General features: G+C 47.8%; 1 protein-coding gene across 1 annotated transcript in view; it reads left to right on the plus strand.

Annotated features, from left to right (window-relative positions):
• The first annotated feature begins 319 nt into the window (after positions 1 to 319).
• The window catches only part of WASF2 (WASP family member 2), a 29,899-nt gene continuing 14,446 nt past the window's right edge, over positions 320 to 15,772 (plus strand). The window contains exon 1 of the mRNA XM_075115011.1: positions 320 to 439. The gene's annotated coding sequence lies outside the window, so the exon portion shown is untranslated. The remainder of the gene's footprint in view (positions 440 to 15,772) is intronic.

A 15,772-nucleotide genomic window follows, 5' to 3' on the forward strand; every position in this document is an offset into this window, starting at 1 on the left:
AGAATACGGAGCTCAGGCACTCACAAACACAGAAGCATATTTCGGGTATGTCGTGGAATGAGCATGCTGTCGCGATTCTTCTCTCTGCCCCGGGAGTCTGTCCCAAAGCCGCACAGGGATCCCCCCCGTCTAGCCTCCCCGATGGTACGTTCCTCCCTGTTTACTCTCTTTGCGCGGCCGGCTTGGGTGGGGTTCTTCTGCTGCTCCATTTTCGTACGCAAGTGGCGCAGAGCGGCTTTGATAGACATCCAGGCTTGGCCAGTAGCGTGGCAGTATTGTTGGCCGGCGAGCCAATGGCGCAGCGGACCGGCGGCCGGGAGGAGGCGGGGCGAGGCTCAGTCAGGGCAGGGAGGGGGAGTTGTGGAATGGCGGACGGCCGGGCTGGCCCGCCCTGGTGGTAGCGAGCCGAGGGGGCCGGAGGGGACAGCCGCGGAGAGGGGTGAGTACGAGAGGGGCGAGCGGCGACTCCTCGGGCCTCCTGGGCCGCCTCTTCTCGGAGGAGGGACGCGGAGGCGCTGGGGTGGGCCTCTAGGCCCTTGCAAAATAGTGAGCTGTGGGGTGAGGCGAATACTGTTTCCTGCCACATAGTGATCCCCATTGGTGCGGGCCCTGGTGCCCCCGGGCCGGCGGGGTGGGGGCGAGCCTGGCCCCGGCCTGGGGTCGGGGAGGAGGAAAGGGTTTCCTCCCTGGGCTGACACTTGCCCAGCCCCTCCCAGGTGCCGTGGCTGGCTTGCAGGGTGTGTGCCCTGGGCCGTGGCTGGGCTGGCCGGAGGGGCTGGGGTGTAAGGGGAGGGCTGGCCTGCCCGGGGAGGGAGAGCCCTGTGCTGGGTTAAGGAAATGCCGGTCTGCTGGGCTCTCCCTAGGCCTCGCCGGTGCCTGCTGTCCTGGGGCCGTTACAGAGGTCTGACTAAGTGGGGAATGGCTTGGGGGGGCTGGGGAGAAGGCGGGGGTGCTGCAGGGTGCCCCCGAAGGGAGAGGCAGTCGTACTGTGCTGGGGAAAGGGAGGGGGTGTCTCTCCCTTTCCAGGCGGGTCACAGTCTTTGCTGTCTGGGTTTGACATCAGTGCTTATGAAAACGCGTGCGTGTCTGTGCACAAAGTCTACTTGGGTGTGAGCTGGCTGCCCCTGTTGGTGCAAGCCCTGGTGATTGCACTCACGCAGCGTTGCTGTGAAAACGACTTCTCCCTCCTGGCTGTCCTCCCACCCCGCGAGCGGATGCACCCTTCAGTGTGTCTGGCTACGCTTTTAGGATGTGCGTAAGCCCCTTGACTATTAACTGTGGGCACGCAAAATGTAAAACTACTTGGGGTGAGTCTGTGTGGGTGCTGTAGCATGCTTTGGGAAATGTTTTTCCCCAATATTAAATCCCTGGGCACCCTTGGAAAGGAAACTTGGAAGGGTGTAACGGGATATGATCGAGTAGTTTGGTCAAACACACTGACCTGCCAGGGACCCTAGACTGTATTTCTTCCAGAGATGAAGTAAGTTGTTAGGGAATGTCCTTAGGGTTGTAGCCCACCAGCATTTAGGTTTGTGTTGGGGTTACCCCTTTGAGATGCAAACAGCATATGCCCTTTGGAGATAGGTAAGAGATTGCAGCTCCTCCCTGTTAGCTATTATTTGATCTCGGGGATCTTCCTGTGGTGAGATATTGGGTTTTTCCTGCCAAAAGTTTCACATTTGGCATTACTGTTTTACTTTCATGGGTAGCAATGGCAGAATTGGGCACCTCTGCATAGATCACACCACCAGTGGGGCTGCACGATGTGTTAATGCCAGCAGTAGGCCTGTTCGATAAGACACTGGAAAACACTGAAAGTCTACGTCTTTCAGCACTGCAGGTGTTAGTGGAGATGAAATGATACTAATGAATAATGCTGAAAAAGTTTTATTAAGTTATAAGACAGGGTCATAATTGCCTGAGCCCTCTGTAACCCTCACTCTTGCGTGTCCTTCCCAAGACTTGTGAGGTGGAAAAGTTAAAAGATGTGAGAAGCCAGCAGGGTGTGCGTGCGTGTGCTTCCCTGGTGCTAAATGTTACTTTACGGGAAGTACTAAAGTCTGTATGCTTGGTCACATGAGGAAGGGGAATAGTTATGCTTTCCACCCATTTTAAACATCTGCAGAATCAGTCACTACTAAACACTGCAGGAATTTGAAATGCTGCGTTGCGACACTTTTAGTTCTGATTTGCCCCTTATTGACCTTGAGTGGGTTTTTGTAATAGAATCCGATACAGAGTTTAATCCAAAACTTAGTTAAAAACAAACCAAAGCTAACATCTACCCACTGAAAACACAGACAGCATGTCAATAGAGTGACTTTGAAAATCCGCTTGCATTCACAGCGAAGGGCAAGCTTTATCCAGGAAGTGGGGTGGAGCAGGCCAGGCACTCCAGTTCCCTGCTTTTTTTTTCTCCTCCTTTTATTTTTTTTTTTTTTAAGGATTGTGCTTGAAAACATAAAGTTTGAATGAGAGAGAGCTCGACCCAAGCTTTAGGCCCACCTAACGCTGATGTTCGGTCAAGCTACAGTTGTCACTGTTATCCCCGGGTGGGTTGGTGACAGTGGGGATCAAACCCAGGACTTCTACCTCCCAAAGCATCGCTTTCTGCTTGATTAAAAGCCTCATTCTGTTTGGGGCGAGGGGCAGGTTTACCAGCTCCCTGTGTAGCCCGGTTGAAACAGGGTGAAGCCTTGCTGTACTGAATAGTAAGTATGGGTTGCAAGAGGATAAACTTCCAGGGGTGAACTGAATGTAAACTTTTCCCTAAACCGTGTATTTTCACTCCTTTTAAAAAGAAATGTGATAATTTATCTGTCTGGTAACAAGTTCAAAAAGTAAATGCCCCAAATTCCATTATTTTCATTTAAAAAAAGAAAAAACCTCCTGATGGCTCATGCCTGTCAAGACTCCTTCCTCTTCACAGCTGTGAAGATAACGCCTTTCCAAGCTGTCTGCTGCTGATCAGGTTTTTCCAAGCCGCTGCACGGTGACATTAGCAAGACCCCTGCTTCATTTCACTGTTCCCATACCCCCGTCCCCAGCCCCGCCAAAAACCAGCGGCGCAGCCGTGCAATGCTGCTGCCTGATCTCTGGCTGCGGGCTCGCCCCCCTTCCTCACTTCAGCTTCTGTCCAGTCTACATTCCGAACAAATCTTTCAAGCTCTGGTTTTACAAAACTATGCTGGGGTGGTAGGGAGGAGGATGTAAGCTGAGGCTACAGGGAGGGAGGGGGAAGGAAATACAGTGTGTTTCTGGCTACTTTATTTTGTACAAGACTTACATGAAATGTGGTGTTGTGAAGTGAGTGTCTTACTGAAGAAGGGTAGAGGCTGGAACTGCAGCCCTCATGTCTTTAGAGATGCCACTGCTGGGGTCTGAAGTAAGGAGTTAATAGTAAAGTTCTGTTAAGGAGAGTACAAAACTGGTTTCCCTATGAATAATGTGACACACCGAACAGAAATGGTGTATTTTTAAGTTACAGCTCAGAAGGTATTTGTGAGCAGTGATTCATTAAAAAGAATACAACCTTTATGATAAGTACCAACCCAGTTTCTCAGCATGCTTTGAATATATCTCATTCTTCAGGGCTGGTCTAGGAAAAGTTGATTTCATTCACAAAGCTTAGATAATCATGTAGTGTGGGTGGAGGGGTTAAAACTTCAGTGATTGCCTCATATGCATATAGTTACAGCTGCAAATCCATCCCCTGATTTTTTTTTTATTATTTTATTTTTTTTGTGATCATAGAAGAACAAAGAAGGTTGTTAGGATTAACGTTTCAACAAAATCAGGTTGGTTTTCTTTGACAGACCGTAATAAGGAAGATTTCAACAAGTGTAAGACTTGGCTTTAATCCTTCTAGATAGTTTCTCTCTGTGGGCTTTCTGGACTCAAACGTTTAATAACCTTAAATGTAAGGTTTGTGTTTTGTTTCTGCTAGGTTTGATGATAATACTTAGCCCTTGGTCATACAGCTGAGCAAAATACATTGCTGCGTGTGCTGCACGAGTCAGTCACAAACCAGGAAAAGGATTGAATAGCAATTGCGTTTGCCTGCGTTGCGTATGAAGTTCCCGCTGCCCCCACATGGAATGGGACCCCAGCGCCCGCGGAAACACGTACGGCCAAAAGCTTCTTCTGAGGGTTAAAGTAGCCGGAACAGGCCGCTGTCTGATGGCTCAACGCTGGGCTTGCTCCTTTGCATAGTTTCTAAAGTAATGCTGTGTGAAATGCACAGGACGCAAACCAAAAGTGACACTTTCACTGTGCCGAAATCTAGGAGAGCAAAATGTAACTGTTTTCCCAGCCTGTCTCATGGTGTGTTACTGTTTTCAGCAGCCTTCTCTCTTCTAATGGGATCCGTAGTAAGAAATTGTGTATTTGAGTATTTATTCTCACTGTGCAAGGATAAATATTTGTGAGATCGGGCCCTTAGTTATGGCAGATTACCATTTATTTAAATATTTTAGGTATTTATAAACACTGGATTTTAAAAAAGGCATGTGGAAATGGCTTCTGGGTAATAAGCAAATGGCTGCTCAAAACAGAACTACTCTGGTGACATTTACTTCCTTTGTATTTTTGCAACTCTGTGTATTAAGAAGACCGTGTGTTTTCTTTCTGAGGAGGGGAGGCTACTGGTGCTGCCGATCAGGCTTTGCTGCAAAGGGCGTGCTTGCTACCAGGGGCTTCGACAGAAGGTTGTCGGATTCAGGCCTGGTTCTGATTTATGTAAGATTTGTTTTTCCATCTGAAGGCCTGCAGGATGTCTTTGCCCTGGATAGGAGGCAGTAGGGGGGAGGTCCCCTCCCAGAAGAACTGAAACGTGAACTTCCATGTTATTTTGTTGAGCAAGCAGCGCAGTGGCAGCACAAAGCGTTAATCGCATTTTCCATCCTGAGCTGGCCTTCGCCGCAGTAATGGGCCTGGGAAATAGTTCCTCTAGATCCTACCCTAATTCTTGAAATCACAGTAAAGCTTTCTGGTATTATGTTGCTGCTGGAGAAGTGGTGGAGCACAGACATATCTCAAGTATGCATCTGCCGGGGGCTTTGAAGAAGAAGATTTAAAGGACCAGGAATCTCAACTGGTCTCCCACAAATGGGGTCAGTGGCGACCTGCTCTGTTCCTTTGATGCCTTCTGTGTCGTCTCCTTTTACAGAGCATTATCCCAGACCTGTTTTGGGGAGAGGTGGTGGTTTAAAGGATGCTGTGATGCCAAGAGAGGAAGAAGGGAGATGCCTATAAGCAGCAGCAGTTAGCATTTGTTCTTGAGGGCTTAAATGTCTGCATGGGAGGCTGTTGCTGTGCCACTGCTTTAGAGGAGCTGCTCTTAGATCGCTAGTGACCTGTTGTCCTGGAGGTTTTGATTCTCCTGTGTTACTGTTGAAGTGGTGCGCAGTCGAGAATGGGACAGACAGCACGCAAAGAGCTGGCCACTAAAAATAATTGGTTCTTACTGCCGCTGTAAATCAAACCTAAACCATGAGTTTATTACTTCGGTTTCTGCTGGAAGTGCTCAATAAGAATTGAGAGATTCTCTTGTGCTGTCTGATGCAGCCAGATAACCTTCTCCTCGGAAGGTGCTTGTTTAGTATGAATGCATTTATTTGAACAACTCCTTTATGAAGCAAAGACACGCATGGAATTGAGGTTAAAAATCTCCTAATTGTAAAGCGAAGGGCATAAAAGGAAACATCTTTTTACCTAGCGTATAAGAAATGTAGGACTTGCTGCCCTGGGATTTCATGGTTGCTGACTGTTTAGATGAGTTGGGAAGCTGATGAGACCAGTTTATGTAATTGAAATCCATAAAGGACAATTAAATGATAGCGTTTGTTTCCGCGTGGTCTTAAGGTGCCATGGGATGCTGCAATGTGGAAAAGGACAGGAGGGCGAACTGTTGCTCTGTGCTTGCATTTTTCTCATGCTCTTTTCTTTATGCATCTGATAACTGGCCACTGACGGACAGAGGATGCTGGTTTATCTGGAGGCTGGATGACCTAGCATGGCTATTCTTAAGTCCTGTGGCTTAGGGTTTCTTGCCTTGTTTGCTCGCTGACGTTTCCGATGATGTTACAGAGCAACCTGCCTCTTCTGAGCCGCCATTTCTACCCGCTCATAAAACTGGGCTAATGACTCTGACCTTTTGTTTGTAAAGGAAAAGGATCAACAAAATACTGGAGCTTATTTACTATCATTACTGAAATGATGAGCAATGCCACTTTGCGGTACTTCAAAGAGGCTTCGTTTATAAGATGCTGGAAATCCCTAGAGAGAGAAAATGTTTCAGATGGAAAAGGGGGGTGGGGGTAGGGGGGGAATATTCCTCCCGTTCTCATCTTGTAAGTCTGCTATCCTGCAAGGCGCGGAGGTGATATCTCCAGCCATCTCCCCTCCCAGCTGCGCTATTTAAAATAGCTTCTGACAATCTTTGCATTTTTCCGTAATAGCCGAACGGGCTGGTATCACTGGTTGCATCGAGTTCAGCGTAAGTTGTTCACGTGCTGTGCAGTTTTGCAAAGTACTTTGTTGACCTATTGTATTACCGCTAATAAGATAGAACGTGGTTTTAATTTCTCATTTCCTCTTTCACTGGATGTCCTTTTCCTACTTTTTAGAGTCTTACTTCAAGTCTCTGTATAGCAAAACTCTTTTTCTGTTGCTCAAAGAATGAATGATGCTTTGCTTTCAAGCAGCTCCGCACTGGAGGGCTTTAAGTGGCATTCAGAGGAGGCTATCAGCCACAATATCTGATGTATTGGTGTAGCTGCGGTTCATGCATGGAGTGCAAAAAATGGGATTTAATTGGGAGGGAGGGGGAGTAGTGGCCTTGGCTGAATGGATGGGTGAAAGTTCCCCGACCACCCCTTAGCCCAGCAAATAGTTCGTTGAGTGCTTGCCAGAGCGGAAGCGAGTTCCCTTTCAGGCACCCTGCTTTTGTGCACCGTAAGAAAAAACACACACTCTTATGGTTTTGGCCTTGCAGCTGCAAAAAAAAAAAAAAAAGGCGAGAGAACCGTGCACACACCCAGATCCTGTTCTTTCAATACCAACAGCTGCTGAGCCGATCCTTTGCTGGGGGAAGGCATACAGCTATAAACACAGCTTGTGTAAAACCTTTACCTTCTGTCTAGGGCAGCATGAAATAACTAGCCGCTTCCCTTTTGGAGGCGAAATTAAAAACGCGTGTAATTAACTTATACAAAATAGCCTTTTGGTTGCTATCGAGAATTCAATATTGTATCAAGGAGGTTACATCTAGGGTCTGGCTTCACATGAGAGGTTTCCATAAAGCAGCTTATTATAGACCTTGTGGAGAGCTTTGATAGAAAGACTTGCTTCTTTAGCATCCCTAATACAGTCTAATCTCTCTTCTCCCAAAAAGATCGGTTCAATAAAGTGGTTTCAAACACTCTGAAATAGTTTTGGATGGTCCAGAGCCTCGAGTTTGTACTGTAGATTACATAAGGTGAGATCACTGCTGGGCTCAAAACATGCGAAATGGAAACAACTGCAGCTTGAAAAGAACTACATCTTAAAAAGAATATTTTTCTGACTGTCCCAAGGAGATTACACAGGCATCTGTCACCATATCCAAGCTGAAATTTGACCCTGCTCTGTCAGACCAAGGGGGTTGTTTGAAACAGTGGGCCTTGCCGAAGTCTGCCTGGAAGGTTGTTTGGTCCCGCTGGCTGCACGGATGGAGCAAGTGAGTCCAAGGATTGTCACGCTGTTGAGCAAAACCAGAAGACTGCTACTCGCAGCTTCCCGCAGCTCTGCCTGCAAATCCCAAACGGCAGCCCGGGATCACGCACCGTGCCCGTACGTTGCACAGATGGCTTGTGCATGCACAAAAAATGGATTTGGTGTTTCTGTGCCGTCGCCTCGCCAGGCACCTCTGTGGAGGAACTGGGTAATTCCAGACATGGGACAGGCTCCTTCTCCCCCAGCTCTGGTTCCTCTTCCCACCCTTGGACAGGACAAACCGTAGGCGTGGGAAAGAACTGCCTGGAAAACCCCAGATATGTGGGGGCTTTTGGTACTGGTGGGGGCCTGCCTGTTCTCCCGAGCTCATAGTAGCACCCATCTGGCTTGAGTCCTGAGATCCAAAAGCCATATTCAGGGCCTTAATGTGGCATCATGTGTCTCTTTTTTTTTTTTTTTCCCTTCCCTTCCACAATAGAAAAACTCATGTATTATTTTGACTTTACTAAGACGCTGTTCATAAGCCACTTTAATTTAGACGCTCAAGGCTGTTCCCTTGGTTTTTTTTGTGACAGAAATCCCAGCAGATATAACACTTCTGGAAAATACCAGGGAGTCAGTGTCCTTTCCCCCCCCCCACCTCGTGTCAAAGGTTAACTTAAAATACTAATGCTGCAAAGATTCATTTAAGATATTAAAACTGTTCAGGCAAGAATACATGTACATATTGTAATTACTTCCTTTTTCTTACAATTAAAGTAATTGGATTATATTTAATGAGCTATTTACATTTAATAATTAAGAAAAGACTTATCTTTCCAGTATTCCCCAAGTGCAGCAGAAGGGTGGGGGCACTCAGAACTGTGATATAATTATCTAGGCGTGAGTTGAAACTGAAAGAGCAGTTGAGCTGTATAGAAAACACTTGGAACTGGTTTGTTCCTACTCTTTCATTAATCAAAATAGTTTAGTGTGTGTTAAAGGAGGGGAGGCTGAGCTTAGCTGCAAATGAGACAGAGTTTATCTGCTGAAAAGGAAGGTTAAAATATGTTCAGACTTCAGGAATAAGTCATTTAGAAAGAAAACCACACCCTCTCTTTCCGTATTAATTACCGAGCGCTGCCCTAGAATGAGAATGTGCTGATGTATTGTGAGCGTTGTGCTTTGCACCGAGCGCTTTGTTCGTGCTAACAGGCACAAGCCTTTCCTCTTGCTGGAGGAGGCTGGTGTGAAGGAGAGGAAGAAAACATGCAATCCTCATTAGCAGTAATTCAGCCTGGCAATGAGCGATTCGGCAGCGTTTGCTTTAGCGGCCGCGCACCATTTGCAGAAGCTGGCCTGCAGTTCTGCGCAGGCATCCCCGCAGCGGCAGCGCGAGGCTCAGGTACCTGCAGTACCCCCAGTGAAGCCCTTGGGAACGATGCTGCTTGTGTTGCCACCTCAATTACATCTCTTCTAGTCAAGACTTTTTGAAGAGAATCCAGTGCTCTTACAGACTTCGAAGCTTGGAAAATGAAATCTTGTGACTTTATCCAGAGCTCGTTTTGCCTGGGTCAGGACAGAAACAAACGGGTGGCTTTGCCAATGAAAACTCCACAACCTTGACCTTTAAGGACTGGCTTTTGGGGCCGAGTGGCAATCCCGTTTTAGTAGACATCTCTCCCTTGGGTTGCTGTGGCTCCTAACCTGGGTGGTTGTCACTCCTCAGGGGACTCATCTCCTAGGACAGGTAGAGACTCTGGATTCCGTGAATAGTCTCATTGACTTTGGGGAGGGGTTTGGGCTCAGACCAGGCGTCATTGGAGACCTCCTGCCCACGGAGCTGCCCACTGACCAGGCACTGACCCCGCATCCTCCTAAAATGTTTGAGAACCTATAGCGGCTTTTCCGTACCTGAGTATGCCGAGTATGCCAAAGCTACCTGTTGATTGAAGCTGGTGATACTACTCTGTATTGTCACCAACCTTGTATCCCTGCCAAAATTATTCATAGGTTTAACTGAAAGCATTCTGCTCCCTTTGCTGCTCCTGTTTCCTAGGAAGCAACAAAGCCGGAGCTCTTCTGGCGCTGAAGGAGCCCTGCCTCTCTCCTGATGTATATCCTCACAGCAAAGACCTTGAAACCTTTCTGTTTCGGAGCTTTAATTCCTGTTTAATCAATAGTTCTGTATTCTGAGAATCAAATCCCTGTGACAGCTCTCTTTAATTGAGCTAAACTGCCTTTCTCTTGTCACATCTCTCCTAGAGTTTTATTTGAATGCGTTTGTTCTGCCTGTATCCTAGTCAGGCATTGATAGGAACACCAGGTGACCCTCTTTGTTTAACTTGTTTTTCAGCTAAATGAATGGAAACGTTAATTAGGGCAATGGTGTATTTTTTTAGGAATTAAAAAAAAAAAAGTCTAGGTCAAACTGCTGGCTGTATTTGCACTCCAACAGAAGCGAGGAGGATCTGTATGTTCCCCATTAGTGACACCCCCATCCTTCCACCCCCAGCTTGCTTTCTGCCAGCGGCTTTGAGCGAGTCCCTCTCCAGGAGAGCAGGCTGGCATTTATTCCAGCAAGATCATCTTCAGTAAAGCTGATAACAAAAGTTTAAAAGAAAGAGCCAAATTTTCAGTCACACCTGTGCAATCCCCTTGAGGGCAGTAAATGATGACGATAATGTATGAGCCAGACAAAAAAACGCAGAAAATGGCTTTCTGAGCCTCTTTTGCATTTTTCAGAGCCAGCAGACTGGAGGGGGGGGGGCGGGGGGGGCGAAGAGTATTTTTACTCCAGGAACTGGGCGGGCTGGATGTTTGTTGTCTCAAGGACTCCACAGTGTGCTGTACAATGCTTCGTTATTCTGCGAGATCAGGGCTGACGTTTCCTAGTGGCAGAACATCGCTGTGGAAATGTGCGGCGCTGCTCTTGCCCCACGCTATTGCCAAAACACCTCTTTCGTAATGCCGGCAGATTGTATCTGCGACGTTCTGAAGTTGGTGATTGAAGTGGATTATTAATATATGGGGGGGGGGGTGGGTATGTGTGGGGTTGTTTTTTTTTTTTTTTTTTTTTCAATGGGCTAACTGTGTTTTCCTGAAGGCCCCGTATTTCCAATAGATCCTCCTTCAGGAAAGCTTTTGTGCGATGGTGGGTGAAAACGCAGCCTGCGCTTCCCATCTTAGCGGCTGGTAAGAGATGGTGGGCAGCATTTTGCCCAGTGCCCGGGGGGTTTTACCCGTGCATCTCCCCTGTGGCTTTTGGGGAAGATTAGACCACTGTGAAAGGAAGCAGCCCTGCAGCTGCCCTTCACTGCTGACTCCTGCTCAGCTGCTGGCAGGCTGGGCTGTTAATGACAGATGAGCCTGTGACGCGTTTTGGGGAATGAATACTTGTTACAGCTGGCGGGATGGAGTAGTTTGTGGCATCACATGGCAGTTTGCTCTATAATTTCACTCCCTATTGCTCGGATGCAGCACTGATTGCTAGGTCTCTCTCAGAGTGTGGAACTGTAGCATTTCTGATTGCTGCATCCCACTTCTCTGTGGCTGCATTGTGAGCTTGGATATAGCCCTGAGCACTCAGCAGAGCCTTCTGCTGAATTTTTTTTTTTTCAGTTCTCCATGTGTGTGTGTGGCTGCTGCTTCCCTTTCTGCTAGTCTTTTGGGGTTACATAAAAGCCAGTCTCTTTCTGGCCATTACAGCTACATGGGGGAGTAGTTACTGCTGAGAGAAGCTTGAAATTTGAAGCAGAGTTGTCACAGACATTAGAAAGAACAGTCAGTCTGCGTTGGCAAGCTACTGAGTTAAGTCTCATTTCATACTGATGGGAATTTCAGATCTGATTATCTTCTTCCTCCCTCATTCCCAAACCTGCTGGTGTGTCTAATCCCCCGATGGGTACTCCTAAAGGCTACTCTCCAAGGCACTTAGCTGAAGGCTTGGTCTCCTTGACTGTGCTGCTTGTTTGTGTCCAGGCGGAGGATTTGATAAGCCCTGCTGAGGGCAGGGTGATTGGTGACCCTGATGGACTTGAAAATCAAGCCTAATTTCCCTCCCCTTCCCCAAAAATGAGCTCTTGTCCTCCTTAGGTGCTTTGTGCTACACCAGACACTATGACAGATGATATCACTGCTGGGGTCCAGATTTATTTGCAGATGGTCCCTGATCTAAGAGGTTGTGTGTCACATTGAGTGGGGAATTACCCAGGTGACTCCCAGTAATGCTATGCTAGCTGGTCAAATACCAGTGAGAAGAACCTTGCCAGATCTCTCCCTCCACCAACTCGGCTGTTATTTACAGCTCTTTGTGTGCATTGCATACACACATCTCACCTTGTAGTCCTGCCTGCCTTCTCCTCTGCATCACAGTGTTGACTGTGCTATCTGCCTGCTGCACAGAAAAAGAAAGACTGGTTCCTCTCTTGCTGTGCAGTGCTGTTTTCTGCTCTGCTCCTAACTGCTTGTTAAGGAGTATTTGCTCCGAGTTGCTGTTTTCACTTGACAGAAGTCGCCTTGGAAAGCAAATACTCAACCCTAAAATGTCCCTGTATTGCTTCTCAATACTTGTAATCAAAGTCTGTCTCCTTTATTGTTCATAACAATTGTCCAATTTTACTGAGCCAGCCCTATTTATTAAAAATAGTCAATAAGACGCAGCTTTGTGCGAGGGGTTTATAGACTGGCAGTTCTTGTTTGAAACAAACCAATTGTACTTGATTCTAATCCAGAACTGGGATTCCTGAGTGATCCGCTACAGCAGAGCTCATGGGGAGAGCAGTCGATGACTTGCTGATAAGAAATCTTAGAGCAGCACGCTCATCTTGAATTTACCTTGTGCTTTGCTCATTGCATCATTGGATTCAGAAAGGCAACGACTGCAAGTTGCATTCCCTACCCCCCCCTTTATGGGCCTGTGTTGCGCCACGCTTGTTCCCCAGCGCCCCAAGAGTATTTACAGAAATAATTGGCCGAAGTCGGAATCCACTTAAAAAGTGGTGAGCAAGGCATTTGAGGTTAGAGCTTGTTGTGGTGGGAGCGGGGTGTTGGATTGGCACCCATGTGAAGAAGCACGGGTTGATCCTGCTTTCCTGGAGAAATACGAGGCATCCAAGACCCCCTGTGTGTGCAGTGAGCAAGCACAGGAGTTTGTAGGAAGGGTGATAGGGAGCAAAAGCCCAGTGAATCCTGGAAACGAGGTGCCAGTTGTGGCTGGAAGATCAGTAGGAATATAGGAGGGGTGAGCTCAGCTTCCAGGGCTTTTGTCATGCTCAGCAAACTCTTTCTGGGCCGGCATGGGGCTGTGGAGCGGGCCAGGGCTCGGCAACGCCTGCGTAAGCATTTTGGGAGAGGGGAAGTTATGAGGAATTCTGGCAGTGCCCGGCTGGAGGTGGGGCAGTGTACAGCTGCGGGGAGGTGGGGGGAAAAGAGCTACGGGGCAAAGCTGGGCTTTTCAGATAGTTTGGCTTTTAGTCACTGCCGTCATAACAAGGCTTGGAGCCTTCTTTGATTCAAGCCGTGACTTGGAGACTTCAGAGGAAATGCTTGCCGTGAGCAGGTAGGAAGGTTCTGATTCAAGTGGGAGAGAAAAATCATTTGTTACCATAAGAAAAGACCTTACTTCTTGTTTTTAAGAAGGTGTGAAGCATGGCAGTTGGGAGGATGAATATGTTGAACGTCGACTGATGCAGCAGTGTTCATAAATTTGGCACACGACTGACTTCGGCATCGGCCCGTTTCCTTACAGCTCTCCCAACCAGCAGTGCTCTGCACCAGCAAAGATCACTTAACTTCTCTCCTCACACAGCTAGCAATGTGTTTCAATTTGATGCCTTTTTTTCAATATTCATTAGAAATCTGTTGCAGACGGTTTTCTGTTTCTTAGAGGCAGCTTCCTTTTACTTTTAAGGTACTTGGGTCTCCTCTCCTCTTACAGTGGGATCTGGGCAGGTCCTGTGTGCCCAGGACACATCATTCTTGCAGCTTCTGCAAACAGCACATGTACCCCAAACTCCAGTACTGAAACAAATATAATCTTCAACATTAATAAGCAAGTGGAAATGCTTATCTTTGCCCGAAAAATAAGGATTTCTGGCCTCGCAATTCATTTAACTTGCCTCTGAATGGTAGGATTTAGTTATAATATATGGTCTGCGGTAGTTACGTGACAGTGACTAATGCCGGATGACCAGTCTGGCTAGCTGGGGTGGAAAACTGCTGTGCTGTCATGCCCTGACCACTGAAAGTAAAGCGGTTCTGGATGGCCCTTGCTGGTAGCATGCTGTCAATTGGCTTCTTAATGACTCTCTTAAAGAATAAAAGCAAGAGCCTCCTGGAAAGCTTTTTTTTCTTAGGTCTGTCCCTTCCTTGTTTCGTTTGCTGTCTCTCTTCCCTGCCCCCAACTCTGTGCCTTGTGCAGTCTCCGGTGTTTTGCTTCCTCCTTCTCCCTCTGCTCTCATACCTTCTCCCTTCTCCACACTTGATTTTCTGCCCCTCCTGACTGCTGCTTTTGAAATACACCACTTATTTTCCAATCCAGACTATTAATCTTTGTCCCACCTACTCATGAGGCATGAAGGTTTTACAGGAGCCCATTAGCTGTTATCTCTATACCTACCCTCCAAAGGCTCACGGGGAAAAACCAAGGTCTAACAGTGAAGTGCCTTCTTGCGGGGACATCGGCTGCTCTTTTTGCGAATGTTGGCACCAAGCTCTGGTTGTAGGTCCCAGATTTCCTATCTGCCTGCCTCCACCCTGCAAAAACATCTGAAACCTTGAAGCTCCTTGTCCTTCCGCTCAGAGGAGAGGAAATTTTGCTTTAAAATGCCTCTTATCCCAGGGACCGTTGGCTGCTGTGAGTGCAGAAGGGTGGTTGCCCACAGCCCATCCTGTCCTCCCTGCCTTGCTCATCTCCGGTTAATCTCCTCTTTCAGTTTGACTGCTGCTTGCTGGATCCCGATGGCGTTAGGAGCAGCAGCGGGGCAGCAGAGCCCCGTCGCCTTGGGAAGAAGCGATGCTGCCGTACTCTTTGCGAGGAGGGCTGTCGTAGCGATCACGAGGGCGAAACTCTTGATTCTGCAGTGGAGTGTGGCAGGCTGTGCTGGGAGGGTGGGGGTGGCTGGCAGGATGAGCCAGGCTATAAAGGGAGTGTTTTTCTTAGCCCTTATCTCTGCTGTCTTGCACCGGTGCAAATTCATAATGTACCTGTGCTGTACCGTTGTTACTTAAAAGAGTGACTTTCACCAGTACTCCTTGCTTTTAGTTTCAAAATGTGTTTTGAAGGCAAACACTTTGGGGTGGGGGCGCTTTATGTAGACACCATATTCTAAGCCTTTGTTTATTTGTGGGTATTTGAGGCTCCTCTCCATTTTCTGCCCTGTTCTCCTGATACTCGCAGAGATTAGTGGTACCTGAATTTATCTGACCTGGCTACCTCTCATCTTTTGAGGGTTGGGTTTTTTTGCTGCTTTTCACATGCATGGTCACATCTCTTCCCTGTTACAGGCTTATTTTTTCTCTTGCTGTTTTCCTTCTGTCTGTCCTGCACCTTGGAAGGTTTCCAGCTGGGTTTGGTGGATGGGCTGTCCACTCTGGCTCTGCAGATCCCACCGCGTGTGCTCCCCGGCCGAGCCCTGGGGAAGCACGGGGGAGAAGCTCGATGCAGGCAGCCTGCAAATGCTGCCTTGTTTATGAGAGCTGCTTGTTGGTGCAGACTGCAGTCTGGGGGGAGCTGGGAAAGTTTGTCTGGCATAAAGCGCTAAAGCTGACAAAAGATTGTAGGGCTTGGGCTGTAATCGATAAAACATGGGGTATTTAGAAGCGAAGGTCAGAGTCCTTCCTTAGTTCACCCTGTTCTTTAAATATCCCAGCAGTTACTGATGGCTGCTGCAGTGGTTGGACATGGTGAAGAACAACACGGCCTTCAGTCCTCGGAGGGTCTCTGCTTTTATTTATTTGGATGCAGATCTCGCTCCCCTTTTCTATAAGGCGTACGGTTTGGGGGACCCTTTCCTTGCGCAGGGACAAGCACGCAAAATCCCTCGCATGGAGGCATTGTAAAATGGCAACCTGCATCTGC

This window comes from Phalacrocorax aristotelis, chromosome 20 (genome assembly GCF_949628215.1).
Source record: "Phalacrocorax aristotelis chromosome 20, bGulAri2.1, whole genome shotgun sequence".
Taxonomy (NCBI): domain Eukaryota; kingdom Metazoa; phylum Chordata; class Aves; order Suliformes; family Phalacrocoracidae; genus Phalacrocorax; species Phalacrocorax aristotelis.